The 21,975-nt window shown below is 49.7% G+C and overlaps 1 long non-coding RNA gene across 1 annotated transcript; it reads left to right on the top strand.

Annotated features, from left to right (window-relative positions):
* The first annotated feature begins 17 nt into the window (after positions 1 to 17).
* LOC126636676 (uncharacterized) lies at positions 18 to 21,205 on the top strand. The gene is made up of 8 exons (XR_007628111.1): positions 18 to 1,004; positions 1,803 to 1,887; positions 5,797 to 5,959; positions 6,903 to 7,064; positions 15,560 to 15,792; positions 16,019 to 16,282; positions 19,269 to 19,397; positions 20,421 to 21,205. It is a non-coding gene; the product is annotated as an uncharacterized LOC126636676 (long non-coding RNA).
* The last annotated feature ends 770 nt before the right edge of the window (positions 21,206 to 21,975 follow it).

Here is a 21,975-nt window from a genome sequence, read left to right as displayed (position 1 = left end):
GGGAGGGAGCAAAGACACTTTGGCCACCGATGTTTCGTGGTTGGGGCAGTTCAGCTCTTTGGGCTCTTCTGATTTTCACTGACTTTGAGAAGGGCCCAGAAACAGCAATAACTATTTTCTCTCCCCAGCCAGGCACCAGCACTGCACTGGGAGGCTGCAGCTGGGAGCAGGCAGGACCTGGACACAGCAGTGCAGGGCTGGGGCCTGACGGAGCCGTGGGGTTCCCACTTCCCACTCCAGCCACACCATATCCGTGATCCACAACCTGTCTGCTTCCCATCGTGCAGCTGCCTGGCAGGAGCCTGGCAGTGTCTGCAGCCTGCCCAGACATGTTGCACACTGTGCTTGGCTGGCTGGCAAAGAGCTGGGATACAGAGAGTGTTTTGAATCCATCAGCCTCCGGAGAGAGAAGCCCCCTCAGTGCCTCTGGCAGCCCTTGCAGGCCCAGGCTGTGAGGGCAGCAGCTCTGGGTTGCGGGGCAGTCTCTGGGCACCCCACTGAAGCCCTCAGGGCACACAAGCATTCCCAATCTCTTTCTGACTCCCAAGGGTCCTCCCTGACTCCTGGAAAAACGTAGCCTTGAGTTAAACTGTGTGGAGAGCTCTCAGCAGCAGCACAGGTTTGGGCAAAGTGGAGTCTTGTAGCTCCTGTAGAGACCTTAAACTGCAGAGACCAGAGGGATCAGGGTAATTTCAGGGAAACAGCCATTGGAATGCTTGTGCTTTTTCCCTTCTGGTTTTAAAGGTTCAAAGTCTTGTAAAAATATAAGAGAAAACTGTCCTTGGAATGACTGTGCAGCTGAAAACATCGTTGGCTTTTTGGAATTTCCTCTTCCACCTGGTTCTTTTTTCTTTTATTATTATTATTTTTAGGGTCTTTAGACGAGAACAGATTTGTATTCCTCTCTTCCTGCTGCTCACCTACCACCCGAAATCCTCGGCTGCTCCTTGCAGTTCCCACCACGACAGGCGAGCGATATCCCGAGCGGAGCGCTGGAGCTGCAGGTGAGGGGAAGCAACAGCAGCAGATGGGCTTGTAAACAGCAGAGCTGTGGCTGTGCCACAGAGGCCCTGTTGGAGCGGGGAGGAGCAGGATGGTTGGTAAACACGGAGCAGTTTCCATTGTCTGGGCTGCAGTGTGTGGATGTGGGGAGGGGAGGGGAGGGGAGGGCGGGAAGAGCGGCCCTCACGTTCTGGCACAGTCAGCCCTTCCCAGCACGACCTGCTCGTGTTGGAACTTGCAGCAAATTGGAGAAGACAGGAAAGCAGGGGACGTTTTCCAGCATCAGGGAATTTGTGGGTGATGAAACAAGATTTCTTAGCAGCCCTTTTGCACTAGTCTTGGTTTCTATGAAGGTATCCTAAGGTTTTCCTGCCATTCTTCCCTCCCTTTGAATCCCTTCTGAACCTGTCAGTCAGTCCGAGTTGGGAGTAACTTCTCTGATGGAAAATTCCCACGAGTCACCCCGAAGTTTGCAGCTGGATGGAGGAAAAAGAAACCCAGAGTAGAGTCCCCACTGGTGGGAGAAAAAGGCAGAGTAAGGAGGCTGAATTCCAGAGTTTATTGAGCCCAGAGGGATTTCTAGAGACCACGTGGTGTCAGGTGTAGAAGAAATGAAGGATGATAACCAGTGTGGAGGAGCAGAGCAGCCCAGAACTCCCACAGCCCAGCCAGGCTCCAGAAATGTTGGAGAGGCTTCAACAGCACTTGAATGTGAAGCTGCTGGCCAAGAGCAGCCCCTCCACCTTGCTCTGTCAAGAAAAGGTCCTGATTCATGTCATGTGTGTTCTTTTCCTGGACAGGGAGACTCTGCAGATCCTGTGGAGTGCAGGAGTCAAGGCGAACAGAGACCGATGAATGATGGCTCCACGCTGGGATTTTGGAGAGGTTTGTGCTTGATCCAGGGTTGAAGGGTTGGTGTTTCTATTTTTTTTTTTTTTTTTTTGAGATTGGGAGAGGAGAGGTTACTGAGTCCTTGAGTCTTAATGTAAAATGATTAGAATCTGGAACAGATTCCAAAATAGACATTTAGGGACAACTAAATGCACAAAGCAGCTCGGATACCTATCACTGGAGTTCATCCAGTCCCGGATAAAGCCTCTGAAATAGGCAGTGCTTTAACAAAGTATGTATGTCTGGGGACTCAAAATACAAGGAAAAATTATGAGAGGAAGAGATAACACTTTCTCCATTTCTTAGAAAGGGAGAAAATGCCAAAAAGTTATGAATTTTATTCCCGAGGCTCTCTCAGCTGGACAAGGATCCAAGGTTAAGGTGATCCCCATAACCTGACACTTGCAGAACAAGTGGGCTCACTGCGTCCTGACACGAGCAGGTCTGGCATTTCTAGGGAGATCTCTTATCCCAAGTAATAACCTCAGAGGTTAATTGGAGTCTGGAAATGAGTTTATATGGTAGGTGGGCTAGAGGGGGTTTAATTATGTGTTCAGATCAGTGTTGCTTCAAGCATTAATTTTGCCTGGGAAAGGAAGGTGTAATGTCAGGAATGAGACTTTCGCACTGCTTAGATTGGGAGACAGTGGGGGACTGGTGAGAGCCTGTGGCCTGCATGGCAGATGAAAATGAGCTCTGATTAAAAGCATCTCTTTTGTTTGTTTTGGGCCAAAAATCCCTGGGCTCTGTGTAAGGCCCAATTCCCTCACTCAGCAGTTTCGGGACAGTCAGGCTGTCAGAAGGAATCTCTCTGAAATAACATCTGATTTCTTTTTTTGGCCCTATTTCTCTTTTCTGCTTTGTGTTGTATTCTCCTCACAGCTTTCCAGAGCAGAGTTACTCTTCCACTTGTTCCCTTTTGCCTCCTGCTGAGTCAGTTCCTTTATTTTCCACCATAATTTGTAGTGTAGTCACTCCCAGAATCTGGGAAATCATCCTCAGAAGTCTCCCCGTCTCCTGAGCTTACTGCCAGCTCTCCCACTAAAGCTTTTAATTCTTTGTTATAAAGAAGAATAAAAGGCCAGGAAAGTGCACCACGACACCCATTCAGGTGCCATTACCCTGTAATTCTCTCCAAACTCCGTGTGCATTTATAGTCATGGGAAGTGCTGGAGTGGGAAGCCTCTGGACTAAATCAGTGTGAGCACATGAAAGAGAACAAGTCCCGCACGGGGCAGTGGGTTCTGGGCCGGGTTTGGTCCCTGACTTGCTCCGAGGGCTCAGGAAAATCATTTCCCTCCTCTGAGGGAAGTTTCCACTCCCCACCACAGCTGTGTCCCTGTTTGGACAAGGAGCTCCCTGGGATGCAGCACCTCCCATGTGGAGATGCAGCCTCAGCCAGCAGAGCCTGTGGGGAGCAGGGAACACACACTGGGATGAAAGGTGTGTCTAGACATTCTGCATGGCTGGAACCCCGTGTGCTGGGAGCCATCGCTGGGCCAGTCCTTGGTTTCTCTCCACCATCCAGCAAAGCCTCCACCAGTTCCAGCTGCAGTGGTGACCTGGCACATTCCCAGTTCCACTGCGGAATGCTGTGAAATCATTAAACTCATTTTGCAAACTCCAGCAGTGCCCAGAGGGATTCTCCATCCTGCCTGGAACTGCCTCACCTCCCCACAGGGGAAAAGCTCCTTGTGGCTCCAAGTCATCTCATCCCATCCCACCCCACTGCATCCCATCCCATCCCATCCCATCCCATCCCATCCCATCCCATCCCATCCCATCCCATCCCATCCCATCCCATCCCATCCCATCCCATCCCACTGCATCCCATCCTATCCCATCTCATCTCATTCCACTCCATCCCATCCCATCCCATCCCATCCCATCCCATCCCATCCCATCCCATCCCATCCCATCCCATCCCATCCCATCCCATCCCATCCCATCCCATCCCATCCCATCCCATCTCATCCCATCCCACGCTGAGCCTGCTCCAATTTGCCAGCAGAACAAGCAAACCTCTTTCCTCCCTCCCCCTTGTCTGAGGTGCACACACATCCCCTTGGCTTTCCTGCTTCTCCACAGGCTTTCCCAGAGCCCCTTCCTCCCGTTGTTTGTTCGTTCCCTGCACTCCATCCCACCTTTTGCCTTCCTCCTGGTTGGATGCAGCATCTCGCTGGTCCTGCTTCTCACTCGGAGCAGGGGTATTAGATGGATTCCCCACAGAGTACAAATTGAATGGAGAGAAGTGGCTGCTTTCCCAGCAATAATTTATCTGATTAAAAAAATCCTCCCCAAACTCCCCCTTCCCCCCCTGTCCTGTGCCCCCTCCGAAAGGCACATTGGCACCAGGGCTGGGCTTTGAACTGTGTTATCCAAATTGCTGGGAGGGGGATTTAGATGGGAAAAAAACTGTCATAGGATGGTTCCCGGGGATTTTCCCCAGAGCGTCAGCGCTGAAATTTGGAACACGGGTTGTTGTGTGGGGGAGGCAGAGAGTAAATAATTCTGAGTCAAGTGCCTCTGGTGTCTCTGCCTTTGCCCTCACCCAACAAACACCTTGCACGGAGGCACACACGGTGCTCACACACATTTTCCCATCACGCGGGTTCCACGGAGGAGCTAAGCAGGAACTCCAAAGCACACCAGGCTGCTCTGCTGCTCCCTGTCTCCCCTCTTCTCTTTGCCTTACCTCAGGCTGATTCCAAATGAAAGAAGGAATATGCTCCATAAAATGCCTGTCTCCTTGTTTGTCACCTGCACAGGGTTCATTATTTCCAAACCAGCCCTACCCAAGGCTGGTGGTTTTCTTCTTCCACTGGAGCCAACATTCCTGTTGTACCTGGAGGATGGAAAAGTCACCCCAACATTCCTGTTACAACTGGGGGCGGTAAAGTCACCCCAACCCCTCTCCACCCACTCTGTGTGTGGGGCTTGGCTGCTCCCTGTGTCTCTGCGGGTGGGAGGCAGGTACTTACATCCCATAGTGCTCCCAGTGTGCCCTGATTTACAACAGGAACTCCTTCCTGATGCCAAGGGCAGGATTGCTGCTGACATCCAAACCATTCCAGAGCCCTGGCGTGGTCCCAGCTCCGAGGGCTGTTGGATGATGGACGTTCCTCTGCTCACAGCTGGGGCAAACGTGAATGGGCCCGTTCTGGGCTTTGCAGCCTCGGAGCATCCTTAAGCCAGTGGCCAGGGCTCAGGTTTCCCTGCTTTTTGACAGGAGTGCTGCTCAGATGAGATCTCTCTCTGCTCCTGGAGGATTTACACTGCCACAAGTCCTCATTTTTTCCAGATGTTTTACCTAATAAATCAAGGAGTCTCATCAGAGGTTTCGGATCCAAAAGCTGTTACCATGACTTCAAAGGCAAAGGCTGGAGTGGAAAGAAGCAGAGCAGACATTTTATACCACTCTGTGCTCACTGATCATGAAAATACACTTTGCTTCCAGGATTTTTTTCCTGTGGATACCCAAACTCCACAGTGATTAAATAAAATAGTGCTGTGCTCCTTCAGCAACCTTTGTTTCAAAGGACGGAGCTGCAGGACCCAGGGGCTGTGCACGGCTGGCAGGAGCCAGGATGGGGCTGGCCCTGAGGGGGGAGCTGAGCTGTGCCAGCCCCTGTCCGAAATCAGGGGTCAGTAACTCAGTTCTCAACTCACTCCATCTTTTCAAGTCAGTACTCGGCTGAGTATTTTCTCTCAGTTCAAGCTGGTCTAAGAGATTCTCACATGAAGGATTCAGATGTTCATCTTCAGATGTCTGGGAGAGAAAAAGACAATAGGAGTTATGTGGCTGCAAAATGTGATTGTGACTATTCAGACTGGTTTGTTCCTTGATCAAGAATGTAACTTTTTTTTTTTTTTTTAAATGTAGTGAACCCTTTCTTTTCACAGTGTCTACATGGTGTCATTTCCTCTCACTGCTCCATTTCTAAAGATAAGTGCTTTGTGTTTGGAGAAGCTTTTCTGTGTTTCCAACCCCTTGACAGCACGGGCTGCTGAACGAGAACATAGTGAAGGAAAGCAGCTGAAGAAAGAGAAGCTGTTCCTGTAGTAGGTGAGCAGCAGAGCCACTGGACTGGCTTGTGGTTCCCTGCTTTCCCAGAGTGCCGGCCTGGCTCCGGCTGCGCTGGTGCTGCCCATCAGAGATGCCCAAGCTGGGCTGTGTTCTGGCAGCAGTGCCAAGGGGAGCTGCTGCTTCTCACCCTCTGCCTTGTCTTCCCTTGGATGCCACTGGATTTGGAATCAGAATAGTTTGGGTTGGAAGGGACACCTTCCACTATCCCAGGTTGCTCCAAGCCCCATCCAGCCTGGCCTTGGACACTTCCAGAGATGGGGCAGCCACAGCTTTGTCTCATCTTCCCCCTGAGTGCTGTCTGAGCAGGACTGAGGGGATGGTGCCAGGCAGGAACAGGCTGCTGGGGGCAGGAGGGAGAAAGTGGCCTGGTTGTGGGGAGCCCCTTTGGCACTGGTGCTCAGGTTGAGTGTTGAGTTTCAAGAGAGGATTTGGGCTGTCTCTGCAGCAGAGCCATGGAGAGGGGGCTGGGGGTACCTACAGCAGGGGATGCAAGCAGTGACTTTGGCTTGTGCTGTCTGAGGGTTTTGGGATGTGATTAAGTTGTCACTTAGGGGAATTGGGGACTGCTGCTCTTGGAGAGCTGTGAAAACACTGTGCAGCCCCCAGGAAGCACTGCAGTTCTGTAAAGACTTGGGGTGGGAATTCACTCCAGCTACACTGTAGTTTGTACTTTATATGTCCCAGGCAGTGCAGCCAGAGGCCATTTGGTCCTGCAGTGTGTTTAACCAGATCTTAAAACATCACCATGGTTGCCCATGGTCTTAAAACATCCCCATGCTCCAGAGGAGGGGATGTCCTGCTGCAGCCCCATGGAAGGGAGAGCCAGGTACAAATCCCGTGTTGTAATGGACTGAAAAACAACCTCCTCTAAATATTGACATTCAAATAACAGTCACCACGATACTGTTTGTTCCTGCCACAGGCTTCAGAAAAATTGCTGCTTGTCTTTCCTCCCCCACAACGCTGAATCCCAGCACCCCAGACTGTCGTGACTGCCGGGGATTGGTGACATCTCGAGTGACACGTGTTGGAGCATCAGAACAGAGTGGGAGCAGCACAGCTTGGCTCCGGGAGCCAAAAATAGGTACTATCATTGCTGAGCTGAAGCCTCCCTTCTCCTTCCCCACCCAGCCCTGCCTCTCTGGCACATGCAGCTCATAATCGTGGTGTTCCCATCGGACCAAAGGAAAACCACATTCCTAAAGCAAGCAGGGCATTAAGTAGTGGCCGTGCTTTGGAGGCACAGAATGTTATGACATGGGTCCTAAATTAGTGAGCATCAATGATGATGATGGTTTGCAGATTTCCTGCAGGGAATGGGTGTAGAAAGGAGCATGGCTCATCTGCTGCATTGCCATGTGGAAAAGCATCAGAGACACCATGAAACAGGGAGTGTGAACTCCCTTCACTGGACAGCTGCCCAAATCCTTGTAAGTGAATGACTGAGTGATGAATGTAGCACATGGGGTTTTTCTTTGGATCCTTCCTCTCCTTTATTCTGTAGCTCTGTGAATCTCAGTCATGCTTTCTCCTGGGTTTATCAGTCTGCTCACTGGAGTATTTGTCTTCTTCTGCTGACCTCCAAAAGCACCATTCCATTAAAAAACCCTGATTATTTGGGAAGGGTGAACTTTGATTCACAAAGGTAAGGCTCTTTGAAGGTGTCTGCTCCTTTGGTAGTGAGTGATTCAAATGAGTTCCCTTTCAGCATTCCTGTCTCGCTGCTCCCAAGGCCACACAAAGGAGGAGGGATTTGCGGGGCCGTATAAATCAGGATTTGTTACAGGGATGTCAAACACAACTGCACCACGGGGTGTTAATGCTGAGCAGGTGAGGAGTCAGAGCAAGTCAGAACCAAGGAACAAAAGCCACAAAGCTCCTGTGTCTGGCTCTTGATGCTTCCCAAAAGTGCAGTGTCTGCACACTCCTGCTCTGTCCTGGGAAAGCTGATCCGTATCACAAAGTGCTCCAGTAACTGGATGAGTAGGTTTGGTGGGAATGTCTTTGGTTCTCAATTTCTCCCATCAGGAAAGATCTAAATGAAGTTGTGTGAGCACAGGTCCAGCCCAGGTCTCTTCCCAACACCCAGCTCACTCCGCTGGATTCGTGCTTGGCTGAGCCAGTGGTGACCAGGCCATTGGACACAGGTTGGATTAAACTTCCACTGGAGTAGAGGAAGAAAATTCTCAATCTTTGTGCAGGCAAATAGGAGTTTCCTCCTTTTCCAGCAGCAATTAAATCCCAGTGCTGACTGCACTGAGTTCCTGAGGGCTGGAATAAGAAGTGGTTGGGGGCTTGGTGTGCAGCCTTTGGACAAGGGGCAGTGCTCGTGCTCTCTCCCTTCCTCAAGTTCCATGAGCATTTCAAGTTTCCAGAAGTTCCAACTTGCCCTTTCCAAGCCATGCTCATCTTTCAGCCTCCAGGCTGCAGGGTGGACCATGAGTCCTGAAGGCAGGTTTGTGGGCACAGAGTGTGGGGGGATGGCTGGAGGGGACAGTCTTCTCTCCCAGAATGATCTCACAATCTTTGCAGCTTCCCAAATACCTGCCAGTCCAGGAGACAAGCTGAGCTCAAACCAAAATGAAGCTGTTAGAGCTTTAAAATGGTCCATGAGAGTCCCTTTTTACAGGAGGAATTCAGGGTAGTGGAAGGTTTCAGGGACTGGATGTAGCTCGTGAGCTGGGATCTTGGATGACCATGGGTCCCTTGGCCAGGCTGCACACACGTGCCTGGGCATGTCCCTCGAGCACATACCACTGTGGTTTCTGGACTAGTTTTTGTTATTTCTCAATATTCCCACTAATATTTAATGTATTTGTCTTGGTTGCTGGTAATTTCAGCAGTGAAAGTGCTGACTCTGATGTCCTTCTGGGACGTGACATTGGCTTGGGACAACCCAACAGTTTTTGTGTGGGCCTGCAAAAAATGTTCTGCCCACTGGTCTCCAATCCCAAGAACATTCCTGGTTTCTCTGGTAATATCCTTAAGCACACCACTGATAGATTTTTGTGTAGATGAATGACCCGACAACTCCAAATATTATTTGTTTTCCAGGGTTTCTGGGTCAGTAGAAGGATGGGTCAGGGAAGACTGAGGTGCAGCTGGATAATGCCAGATCCCAGCCAGGGGGGTTCATGTCTCCCTTCCAAATCAGGCCAAGCACAGCCCTGCTCCTCCTCCTCAGCAAAGGGGCTGTGTTAGGAAGTGAGAGCTGGGAGAAGGGGGAATGTTGGCTGGATCTCATGCTTGTTCTCTGGAAGGTTTTAATGACCTTTAGCTTCCATAAAGGAAGGCACCTCCTGGAGCCAAGATTGCTCCTCGCTCAAGGAGCTGAGCAGGGCCAAGCTCAGCTGCAGCCCTGGAGCCTGAAAGTCACCTTTCTCAAGCACATTATGTGTCCCTGAATCCCAGGGTTAGATGGGATATTGGGGAGAAATCCTTCCCTGTGAGGGTGGGGAGGCCCTGGCCCAGGTTGCCCAGAGAAGCTGTGGCTGCCCCATCCCTGGAAGTGTCCAAGGCTGGGTTGGACAGGGCTTGGAGCAACCTGGGATAGGGGAAGGTGTCCAGGACATGGAACAGGATGAGCTGTAGGGTCCCTTCCAACCCAAACCAGTGTGGGATTCTGTGATTTTCTGCCCTCAGACTGCCCCTGTTATCTGATGTTCTCTCTAACCTTTTAGTTACAAAATAGAAGCTTTTTTTTGTCTTACTTTCTACCCTGGGTCCTGAAGAGGGATCACTTGTTTAAAAGTGACACTGAAACACCACGGAAGTATTGCTGCTCTCCACTGGAAGAAACAGGGAGACTTAAGGCTGGATCCAAGCAGACATCTGGAGTAAAATTTACACAAAATTTAGTCTCCTTAGTCCAAAGCCATAATCCTGAAAAACCTGCTCTCACCTTTCCCTGCTGCAGGAGTCTCCTCTGCAGGGCACACTCTCAATTCTGAGTGTTTAAACTTCTTCCTCTGCCTTCTCAAAGGCACTCCAGGGGATGTCCTCTCAGACAGACCTTTCCTGCTGGCAAGACTGGTGCTTCTCCCTAAAACAGCTGGATCAAAATGACCTTGGTCTGGTGGAGGAGGGCAGTACCTTCTTCCACTGCCCACGTGTGCTGGTGGATGCCCTGTGAGTGCAGTGCAGTCCTCAAAGCAAAGTCACATCTTTCTACCTTTTCTAGAAGAGGCCAAATGACCCCTCCTGGTACGTTACCCAGGAAGCATCTCCCATGTCCAAGGCCAGCCTTGAAACTCCTCCTAAAGCTCCTGTGAGGGTCCTTGCCCTGCACCTCCTGAGAACGAAGAGGATTCGCACGACTCTTCAGTGTCTCCTGCCCAGGGATTTGGGTGTTGACTCTGAGTAGCATCATTGCCTCGCTGGAGTTTGGGGCACCAGAGGGTTCCAACCTGCACTGCAAACAGGGCTGCCCCACTGGCATGAACAGAGTCAATCTGGAGTGTAAACAGTCCGGTTTATTAGGGAATTCTCTTCCTAGCAGTCACAGGAGTAAGGATAGAGAGGTGTTACTTCAGGCTCCTCTGGAAGGGGACAGGAGAGAGCAAAACTACACCCAGCTAAGGCTGTCAGCAAAGACTAAACTACCTCTAATTGCAACCAGGGGAAACACTCGAGCAGACAGCCTACAAAAGCTTTACAAAAAGTCTAAAGCAAAAGCTTTTTGTACAAGATTAATCTTTCTGCCTCACTGGGGTCAGCAGTGGGAGTGCAAGGAGAGAATTCAGCACAGTCAGCACTGGTCTGTAAAGATCTATGTCCAGCTTTGCATTTCATCCTGTTTATCTGGGGCTATTAATTAGCTCCTTTCAGTTTTCCTGGGAAGATCTGTGTGTTAGGGCTGCTGAACACTCCTAAAGATCCGTCATTGATTGCTTGGGCAGCTAAATCGGGTCGACAGTTCACTACTCAGAGGTATCTTAACTTTGCATCCTTTTCTGCTGGGGCAGGAATTCCAGAGGTGACTTCAATCTTCTTGTAATGTGCTTGCACTCCTTGCTTTCCTAATTTCATGCCTAGGTATGGCATTTCCATTACAAAGGACTTGTGTTGGTTGAGCTCTGCAGGTCTGGGCCTTTCAATAGCTGATCAGAGCTTCTGGTCATGTGCTTCTGCTCTTTACCCTCAGAACAAAACATCAGATACACAGATCCTGGGCCATCAAAGGCCCTGGAACAGTTCAAGTGCCAAACATAGCCCCAACAGCAGCCTGAGGAATGATGTTTCCCATGGGGGCTGTGGGATATGCACAAACGTATGGTTTGTTTTCCAGCGTGCCTGTCAGAGCCCCGCTGGTGCCTCCAGCAGAGAGAAATATTTGGCATAGGCCATTTCCCCCCAAACTTTGCTGCTTGCAGGAAATAGAAAGTGTTCTTTTCCAACATATTTATTTTTGTTTGACTGTAATCACAAAGGGTTGTGCTTTTCCCCTTTCTCTGGTGACCCAGGAGTGTCCACTGCTGTCAGTTCTGCATTTCCTCTTATCTTTCACAGAGCTGGGAGCCTTTTCACCCCTTCCTCTGGTGTCAGCCGTACTCCATATAAAAATTCCATGTAGGAGATGAGCTTTGAGGTGGGTGTGTTCCATTCAGGTTTACTCAGCACCATGGGCAGCCTTCCCTATTTTTCATTTTTAAATCCACATCCTCTTGCTCAGGTGCCTGGGGAAGGTGTTCTGATGTGAGCAAGACTTTCCAACACAACTGTATGTGCTGCTGACTTCCCAGACCATCTCTTTTGCTGCCTGTGTGTCCCCATACATCTAACAAGGGATCCCTTTGATCAGAGGGAAGGTCCCCGCTGTAGGAGCTGACAATTCCAGAGGTCTGCAGGAAGCTTTAGGTGGAGTGTTAATTAAGTTCCTAGCAGTGCATAAGTTGGTGCTCAACTTTAATTAATTAATATCCATTTATCTTTCAGGTTGTGGTTTGTACCCTCCTGCTGCAGTGTCACCTCACCCACTCCGGCCCACGAAATCCAGACAGGAGCTGTGTTGGCATTCCCATGTTCTTGATCACAGAATCATAGAATCTCAGAACCCTTTGGGTTGGAAAGGACCTTAAAGCTCATACAGTTCCACCCCTGCCACGGGCAGGGACACCTTCCACTATCCCAGGTTGGTCCAAGCCCTATCCAACCTGGCCTTGGACACTTCCAGGGATGGGGCAGCCACAGCTTCTCTGGGCAACCTGGGCCAGAGCCTCTCCACCCTCACAGAGAAGAATTTCCTTCCAATATCCCATCTAACCCTGCCTTCCTTCAGTTTGGTGTCAATTTTAGGTGAAGTGCAAGATTTCTTGGCTTTGTCACATCTAACAGGGTTGGCATCACTCACCTGCCTCGACAGAAAATTAGTAAAACCTTTCATGTGTCAGAACTGCCTGTAGCTAGGAACAGGAACAACTTCATCTTTCTGGTGTGGAAATTGCTCACAGTAAGGGATCTGTCCTGCTCCATGTCCAGGTTCCCACTGCTCCCAGTGCACAGCGGGTGCTTCTTCAGGAAGGTTCTGGAGGCTCCACACCCCATGGGCTGCTGCATTTGCCAGAAATTGGATGCAATTAAAAGGAAAAAAACCAAAAAAGTGAATAAGGGAACAGTAGTGGTTTTGAGTTATGTTTTTCAGTGGTAGTTTTTCACAGCTTTCTTTCTAAGCTAAGTATAGTCCATGAGTGAAAACACACATTGACAGCAGTAGTAGCAGTAAACATGAAAGAAGCGTCAGCGATACTATTCCTTGCCTTCCCCTATGGTGCCTTGTCCAAAGGCAGCGCTTCCCAGAAAGCCCTGGCAGCCTGGGAAGTGGTGGACACTGCAGTGACACCGCAGAGGAGCAGCTGAGTGCTACTGATTGCTGGGGAGTGGGTGGGAGGTCAGCAGGAAAACACCAGACTCCCCTCTGAAAGGACAAACCCAGCAGATCCTGGAGCAGGAATCAGCCTGAGAGAGGGGTTAGAGGCAGATTGCAGTGATTTGGGACTGGGAAAACAGGAGATTTGTGAGAAAGCTTTTCTCCCTCTGTCAAATCTGTCTTATTTGTTATCTGCCTCAGAGGGCTCGTGGCCGAAAAATGCCATTGCTGTGCTTCATGGAATTTAAATGTTCTGATGACACAGACATAAACCTCAGTGTCTGCTCAGCCCCCGCTGCAGGTATTTGAACACGGAATTCTCTTTTTGAGAGATTGATTTCTGTTGAACACCAACACTTCTGTGCTTTCAGAAATGAAGGGCACTTCTGATAACTTCGGATAGCCTGAGCCTCTTTCTCTGCCAATCCCCCACTTTTAGCAATGTAAAGTTGTTCTGAGCACCTAAATTGCCTCCGGTTTTTGTAGTGCACTTTTTTAGCTGGATTCCTTTGGGGATGTGAAGGCACTTTCCTTGTGCAAGAAATGTCCATTGCCTGTATAGCCTGAGAGCGTTTTCCTCTGGGATTTCCCTGCCAGCAGGTACCTTCCACTGTGGGAGGAGCAAATGCCATTTCAACCCTCGATCCTCCTAAGAGCATCCCTCAAAAACGTGTGTTAGTAGAGGGGGGAGCAGCCTGAGCAACATTCACAGTGTGGTGGTCCCCGGTCATGGGGAGGTGGATCAGCACTTTTTGGGGCAGTGATGTTCCAACCCCAGCAATCCCTGTCGGTGTGAGCTCACAGCCTTTCCTTCCCTGCCCATCCCTCTGCTCCATTTGGAATCTCTGAGTGCCTTTGTGTCTCACTTGGACACAGAGTCACATTCTGAGCTCTTTGAAGCACATTTCATATTTCTTAGAATCAATAAACTTCACAGGCAGTCGCAGAAATCCCAGGCAGTCAATAAGTCCCGTCAGGCTCCCTCAGGAGTGAAAGCAGAGTGTTGTAAGGACATTTCTTAGGGAGCTGCTGTTCAGGCATATTTGTTGTTTCAATTAGTCTGATTTAGGGGCTCAGTCAGGGGCTGCAGCCTGTAGCACTCACACTGTAATTTGATTTCTAAAGCTGCCTTTCAGGTACTAAGGGAGTAAAACTCTGTGGTAAAACCCCAGTGTGGCAGCAGCCGTGGAGATCCCGGCGTGCCTGTCAGGCAGATCCAGGGAGATCCCAGGGTTCACCATCACCCACATTTCACACCCCACATCCCATCGGAGCCCTCCTGGCTTTGATCACCGGTCCCCTGGGAGGAGCACGGAAAGGTGGGAGAATTATGGTGTTTCTCCAGAACTGTTTCCCTGAAGGGATGTTTAAGCAAACAACAACAAAAAAAGAAAGTCAAATGAATGTGTGTGAGAAGTGCCAGATTGGCAGCTTGAGCGAGTCAAACGTCACCGGTGAGAAGGCTGCCCATGTTTTATGTGCTGGAGCTGTCAGTGCAGCACCGTTCCTCGGCACAACACGTGTTCCTTGCTCTCCAAACTGTCCCTGTGTCCCCACACTGCTCAGTCCTGCAGCTGAGACAGAGTCAGACTGCACTGATAGGGGTAAGGGGTCGGACTGCTGAGCACTGGGAAGGAACGCTGGCTGATTTGCCCTGGTTTTGGAGATGCTTAAAAAATGCAAGAGGTTAGAGAAGATTTAAAACCAAAATGTATGGAGAACGAGTCAAGGCATAGCTCTGCTTTCCAACTAGAAACTGCTGGGAACAAAGCTCGTGTCTCTCCTTAGGAAATCAGGGCTCTATCCTTGTTGTTGCACTCTGGGAAGAGGCCTCCATGCTCTGACAGCGACATCACCAAGGTCTTGTCTGGACTTTCTCAGCACTCCCAGCTGCTGCAGCACAATCTTTCCTGGCAGGAAGGGGTTTTGGGAGGCACAGACCCTGTGGTGACAGAAAAGTCCCCAGGACTCCAGGGTCCTTCAGGGGCACCTCATGAGCTGGGGAGTGGAAGCCCCATCTAAACAAGGTCTTGTTCTGAAAAGTTTGATTTTACAACTGTTTGAGTTTGTCCCTTTCTCAAATGACATGGTAAAAAATGAAGTATGATATTTCTTCCATGAAAAATACACTATATTTATAGGAAATTCCTTCACAGCATTTGAAGGGGTGATGAGGTTTGGAGGAGAATTCCAGTTGAAGGAAGCAGAGCCAAAACTCTGACTTTAAAGAGCTGTCTGAGAGTGCATGAACAAGATCATTCCAGGAACTCTGTCCCTATCCCAAGCTATTGTCCAGTGTCTTTATTCTTTCCTGCTTCTGCAGCTCCTCCTCCCTGTCTTCACTACATCATAGTAATGACTGGTTTTGAACTGTTCAATTAGTGGACTAAGGTAATTTTGTTTGCATTTGCTGTCCTGTCCCAAGGTTCTAATACTGCTCTGTGCCTCTGCCACTCAAAGCAGAGGGACACTTCAGCCACCCTTTTCAAACAGGGGCTCCTGCAATCATTCTATCTGTATATTCAGTTTTAAACACCCACAGTTGTGCTCTGAGATACAGGCCAAGAGCAAAGGACACTTGTGGGAGTTGTAGGTGTTGACACAGCAATCAAATCTCTTTGGTCTCAAGCTTTATGCTTGGACCTGCTCATCTAACTCTGGCTGATCCATTTGTGTCTCCCACAGGTAACGTGGCTTTCTCTTTCCATTTCCAGGAGTCCCCAAATGCAGCTGAGCAGGCCCCTGATGGTTGGTGGGTGCCAGAGCTGGTGAGGGATGACAGCGTTCTGTAGCCCCTGGGAAGTGTGCCTTGGGCTCCTGTCAGTGGGTGCTGTGTGTGGGAATGGGGAGCAACTGCCACGTGCTGAGAATGAGGGGAGTGAAGGATTCCCACCATGTGATCCATCAGCTCATCTGATCCATCTGATCCATCAGCTGGGCCTTTCAGGTAAGACACAGAAAAGGGCTGTGCTGCTGTCGGTCCTGAGGTTTGCAAGGTGTGCTGGGCTCCGCATTTTCCAGGCATCCTCTGCTGCTGGTCTAAGGTTGTTTCTTTGGTTTCCCAAACCCAGAGGCAAATGACTGTTTTTTTGTGCTAAGCATCAATTCTCTTCCTTTTTTTTCTTATCCTTTGTCCTCTCCATGGTTTTCCTCTCCATTTTGAATTCTCTCAGACTGCTGCAGTCTCACTTCCCTGAGACTTCCCTCCTGGCACAGACACCGGGAGAAAACGTGATGGTGTTCACAGAGCACTGAGACTTAGGAGATGTGAAATGTGGACCTGCTGCTCTACCTCTGGTGACTCACACCACCTTTCTGTGGTTCTGCTGTCCTTCTGACTTCCTGTCAGGATAACCTGGCCTGAAACCTGTCTGGGGAAAGGACTTGGTTTCCCTGTGTGATCCTACGGTGTCTAATACAACAGGACCCAACCTCAGGTAAGACCTTTAGGCACTCCCATTATATGAATGAGAACAAGATTGTTGGTGTCAGTAATTAACATTCTTGTGGGATTGTTGGAAATGCTTTGGGATAAACACCACCTGGAATCCTCACCTGGCTTATGGGGTTTCTAAGCTGCAGAGGAGGCTGATCCTGTTCGCAGCAGAGGCCATGGACCATCTGTCTCCTCTTGCTGGATGTGCAAAGTCTTTCAGTCCAAAGATGAGTTGCAGTAGCTCAGGGAGACATTGGGACACCTGGAAAAGTGTGGGCACGGCCTGTGGGGAAGAAGAATGGAGACTCAGCGGTCAGTGTGTCCCCAGTAACGATCTCACCTGAGAACAACATGAATGACAACCACCAAACCAGAAAAATACCACCCACAGTGTCACTGAAAATGCCCTGAATGCCTGTGGCACAGTGTCATCCCAGGACAGGCTTCCAGAGAGGAATCTCACTCTGTTTATATCAAGGGCAAAAATCCCGTTGACTGCAATGACATCAGGATTTCCCCTTGAGGGTTACTTGGGTTCCTCTCCTTCCGGAGAGAAGAGCCTAATCCCACATCATTATGCACATCCTAATAACAAATAGATAATTCTTTTCCTTTAAACTGTGGACTGGATTCCAGTAAACCCTGCATTTTGGATTCTAGGTTCCCTCTATCTAGCTCTGCAATCCCTAAATAAACAAACATTGGATTAGACCTCAGCAGCTCCCTCCCTCAGCAACCAAAGGCTTTAAAAGCATTTCACACCAAGTGCCCTGCTCTGTTTCAGACTCCGTTAACAGCGGATTCAGGGAGCTCCATCTTCCTCTCAGACTTCCCAGGGAGCTCACCTCAGTGATTGGAAGGTCTGCCTCTACTTGTGACCCTCCCTGACTCCAGCGAGGAGCTGGAATTGCTGTTGACATCAGGAATGACAGAAGTACGTGCTGGGGTTGGAGGGTTTCTGGCACATGGCCTGCTAACCCAGAATTTGCTCGGCAAAGTCCGGAGGGTGACTTTTAACCTCAGAGCAGTTTGCAAAACCACATCTGTGTCCAATAAATGTGAAAAATAAATGAAAAAAAATAAATCTAGCTCCTACTGAATGATGAAAGCCAGCACACCTCACTGGGCACTGGTGCTGGAGTCAGTGTGGAGATCTATACAGGATTAATTGGACAGGTCATTGTTGCCAGGAGTTGTCCGTGGATGGAGCTGATGCCTCACACACGGGAGGCAGCACAGCAGGTTAAACTGAAGGGATCTCATAGCTCTAAGTCTTAAACTTAATGAGCCACATCTTTATTTGTGCTGCAGCCCCTTCTTCGCCCCAAATTGCCTTAACCAGCTGCTAGAGGATGCCCAGTAATGGAAAATTGTCTGGATAACAATAAATTGGTGTAACGACTCAGTGTCACCTCACATCCTGCTAAGCAATAGAGAAATCACGGTGAGAAAAACAGGCACAGCCAGAGTGGCACTGAACAGTGGAATCCTAATTCCATCACCCTTCTTGTGGGCCACAGATAACCCAGTGCAATTTACAGCCGCTCTGAAGCGGCTCCAAGTCTCAGCAGGAGTTGGGAAGGCTCAGTGTAGCCTCGGGACTGAGGAGTCACGGAAGATCAGGGGAGTTGTTGTTCCATAACCTTGCCCCTGCACCAAAACCGGTGGCTGGTCTGGAATGGGAAGCCCTCCAAGCAAAACACGTTTTAATCACTGAAATGAAGGTCCTCCTCTGGATCCCTCTCTGGAGAACTGTCTGTCTCTGACAATCACGCACAGACTGCCAAAGAAGGTGAATTCTGGATTCAAATCTGTGCATCACCAGCGTGTGAATGACACTGGCAAATCTGGGCTGTAAGGCTGAGATATCTCCAAGAAGAGAGAAATACTTTTTCCACTTAAATGACTGAGGTAGAAGAAGTAAATATTTTGTCTCCTTCTACTGAAGGGCGAGGAAATCATTTATACACATCTATTATACCTTTGCAGACTAACAGTGGTGTTCTTTTCAGTTCAAGAATCCAAAAGTTTAGAATTACCAACATGAAGGTGGTCTGTGCGACTGTAATTTGTCCCTTTTGTGCATTTGCATTATGATCCAGTATTTAATTGTGATTAGATCACACGCTGTTCTTTCAACAGGTTCCCGGCCTCACTCGTTGTACAGAATAGGCTGTGCTCAAAAAGCAATAACTTTATTTTCTCCTCGCTGTTCACTGCATGGCCTGTGCTTTATTTACAGCACGCTATTCAAATATTGTTCTGAAGACAGATTTATTCATTTCCTCCTGAGCGTTTTCATGGGACTCATCACTATGGTATCCAAGTGCTTCACAAACTCTAATTCATTTTCCCAACACTGGAGTGAGAACTGGTGTTGCCCTTATTTTACAGACGAGGAACTCGGGCATACAGACAGAATAATAAAAAAATATCTTTTCATTTTAGAGATCTAATTAGAAATACTCAATGGCCTGATTTTGTCAGAAAATAGAACATGGTGAAGCATCCAATTCAGTCAGAAGTTGAATACATTCTCAGCTGCTGCAGATTTATCTGCAAGTGCTCTTCACTTCTGCAGATCACACTTTAAAATGTCAGCCCGGGCACCTGGGCAGTGCTGACAGCACAATTCGGGCAGTGCTGGGCAGGCTCTGTTTAAGGACTGTGCTTTGCATCCCAGAGGATTCCCAAGGCTGAAGCCCTTTCCTGGAGCAGCAGTCACCCCTTCCCACTCGCAGTGCTGTGCTCGCTCACCCCACAGTTCCTCACAGGGTGCAGAACATACCTACATCTGATTTTCGCAGTAAATTAAGTGGAAGTTGTTGAGGCACTTGCCTGGGTTCCCTGACCTTGGTTCAGTGTCTGAGCCAGGCTTATCCTTCTGCACTGGCTGCCTTTATCCCGGTGTTTGATGACTGAGGAGTGTGTCCTTTTGCAGCCTGACTACTGTTGTTTTAATAAATACGCATTTCTTTTCAATCTAGAGATACCCTTGGATAGCCCAGCAATGTAAGCCTGTGCTGACATGGATGCAGGCCATCAGCAGTGTGGAAACATTCCCTGTATGAGGGATGTGGTGGTTGGCACACGCTCCAGCACTCAAAGGGGACGAGGTATGTTCTCAGTGTGTGTCAGATACCTGCTGCCAACAGTTTTCCAATTGATCTTCATTCCCATTCCTAAATTCTCACCTTTCTGCTCTGCCTCCCTCCCTCAGTCTCTGTCACTCCTGTTCCTACATCACTGTTCCTAGTGAATTCCCTCTTCCCCTTGTCCCTGCTGCAACCCACACCCAAATTAACTTAGGGTTCTCCTCCCTGATCCCACTGCAGCTTTTCCATCCAATCCCTGCGCCCAGCAAGTTCTCCCTCAGACACTGTACGGACAGCTCTGGGTGCCCCTAAGCTGCATGTTCCTCCTCCTGGAAATTTTCTCCCATTCCCACTCCGTTTTTAATTCTTCTCCCAGCAGCCTCGCTTCCAGACTCTTCCTTATGAGCTTTGCTTTATTCCTCCCTCCAGGCAGACCTGCTTTTGCTTCCAGCTTGTTGTTCCCTTCCACCGCCCTGGAGAACCTGTCTCTCTCCAGACCCTCCTTGCCTGCCATCGTACCTGTCCCAGATCCAGTTCCCGTCCCCACTGTGTGTTACTCAAGGAGCTTCCTGCTCCATGTTTCCCAAGAGGACTGGAAGGACAGGTTCCCTGCTCGCCCTTCCTATCTGCAGCCTTGGCATGGTCCAGAGCAACAGGGAACTGGAAGTGCAGGTCCAGCTCCGACTCCCATAGCCCTGGGCTGTGATGAGGATGGAATTGCGGGGGAATGGAAGTACTGGGAAGCCTCCATAGAGCACCGGTGGGATTTTCAGGAGGGTTTTCGTGATGGGGTTTGAGGGAACACCTCTGACAATGTGACTATTCTCATCTACAAATTTGACAACCCCTGACAGAAAGAACAAAAGGGGAAATCTTTATAATTTAACCTGAGGTACGAACATCAGATGCTTAAATTTCAGCACAGCGGTTACTCTGGCCCTATTAAATGCGACTGAGGGTAGGATTTTATGATGGGAATTGCTAACCAGCTTAATAGCAGTTACACTACCAGTCCTGCCTTTTAATCACTGCTTCCATTTTCAGGATAAATTACAGCTGGTTGCTGGTAATCCTTGTGGCATATCAGATAGCAGCGTAACTCGGCAAGGGTAAGCTGGAGAAACCCAAACATCCTTCTGAGGAGGTAATTATTCCATTGTGAAAATGCTCCGGGACATTTTTAGTGGCCAAACCCCCTGTTTCCTGGCAGAAACATAAAATAATGAAGGAAGTTTCACAAGGAGAAACGCTTCAGACACCTGTACTAGCCGGTGCTTTGCAGTCATAGCAGCGTTTAATTCGCCGTGCACATCCCTGCGTCCCCGTGCACGGCCAAAGCCACACCTGGGTTTGGGGCACTGGGGGCTGTGCCAGCGCTGCCTGGCAGAAAACCCTCTCCACAAACAAATCTGCAAATCCCGCTGGATCAGGGATAATTTCACGGGAATGTAGAGCTGCCTGCAACAAGAGGGACACCCTCACGGCGCGCACCGAGGTTATCAAGGGAAACTTTCCTCGGCAGGAGTCATACATCCAGTGTAAAAGCCTGGATTTTTGGGGGAACAAATGACGTAAAACTAGTTTTAAAACATTTTGCAACACGTTTTTGTGGGGATGTGCCCTCGTTTCGTGTCCCGCAGTGCCCCAGGGGTCTGGTTATCTCCCGGTTACCTCGAGCACTGGTCCTACATAATTTATGTCCTGAAAGAGACGATTCAATTAGTCAATAATAAAATGAGCAAGGACAGCGTGTGCGTTGTAAAAATATAATTTAGTGGGCAACAAGCTGAGATGGAAAAATATAAGGGTACACTCCATATGATTAATGAAGGAAGAATGTATATTTATAGCTCTTATTGTGTCCTTCATAAGCAGGAGGATCCGGCAGTAGGACTGGAACCGGCTGGTAACGATGCGGCATTCCAGTGATTGGGATTTGAATGGCAAATGCTGTATAAAACTAATTACCCCCAGGAGGATGAAAATACATTTCATTTGCCTTTTCGGAGCATGTTTGGCCTTTTCTTCACGTTTATTTACGCTCGAAAAGCACGTTGTTTAGGAGGGGAGACATCCCAGACGGAGAAGTGAAGTTACCCCCCAAGAAAACAAGTTTCCACAAGTTATTTTTACACATTCAGCGCGAATTTGGATTTCTCGGTCGTAGTGGATCGCGCTTCCCAGCAGCTCACGGTGCAGGGAGTTCTCGCTTCCCACATCCTCCGGCTCGGCACGCAGCGAGGATACCCGGATTGGTGCCGAACCGTTCGCTTTCCCCTTTTTTCACGCGTGAAGCGCACGCAGGTCCAACAGTCACGCCGGGGCCGTCCCGGAGAGGGGAAAACACAGATTTATTGCGTTAAAACCCGGGAACTTTCGTGCCCCGAGCGCCTGACAAGGAGAGGGTGCGGAGGGCGAGGGTGCCCCTGAGGGGAGGGCGGCGGCCCCGCCCCCGCGTGCGCGCAGGCGCCGTGGCGCGCGCTGGGGACGGGGGGGGCGGGCGCGCGCACACCTGGCGCGGGGGTCGGGGGCGGGAGGGGAGGCGCGCGCGCGCATGCGCGCGGCGGGGGCGGGCGGGAGGCGGCGCGCCCCGCGGGGT

This window comes from Myiozetetes cayanensis, unplaced genomic scaffold (genome assembly GCF_022539395.1).
Source record: "Myiozetetes cayanensis isolate MyiCay16 unplaced genomic scaffold, myiCay2020 scf14, whole genome shotgun sequence".
In the NCBI taxonomy this organism is placed as follows: domain Eukaryota; kingdom Metazoa; phylum Chordata; class Aves; order Passeriformes; family Tyrannidae; genus Myiozetetes; species Myiozetetes cayanensis.
The sequence above is the reverse complement of the archived record's forward strand: the minus strand, read 5'-3'. Positions and strand labels throughout refer to the sequence as shown.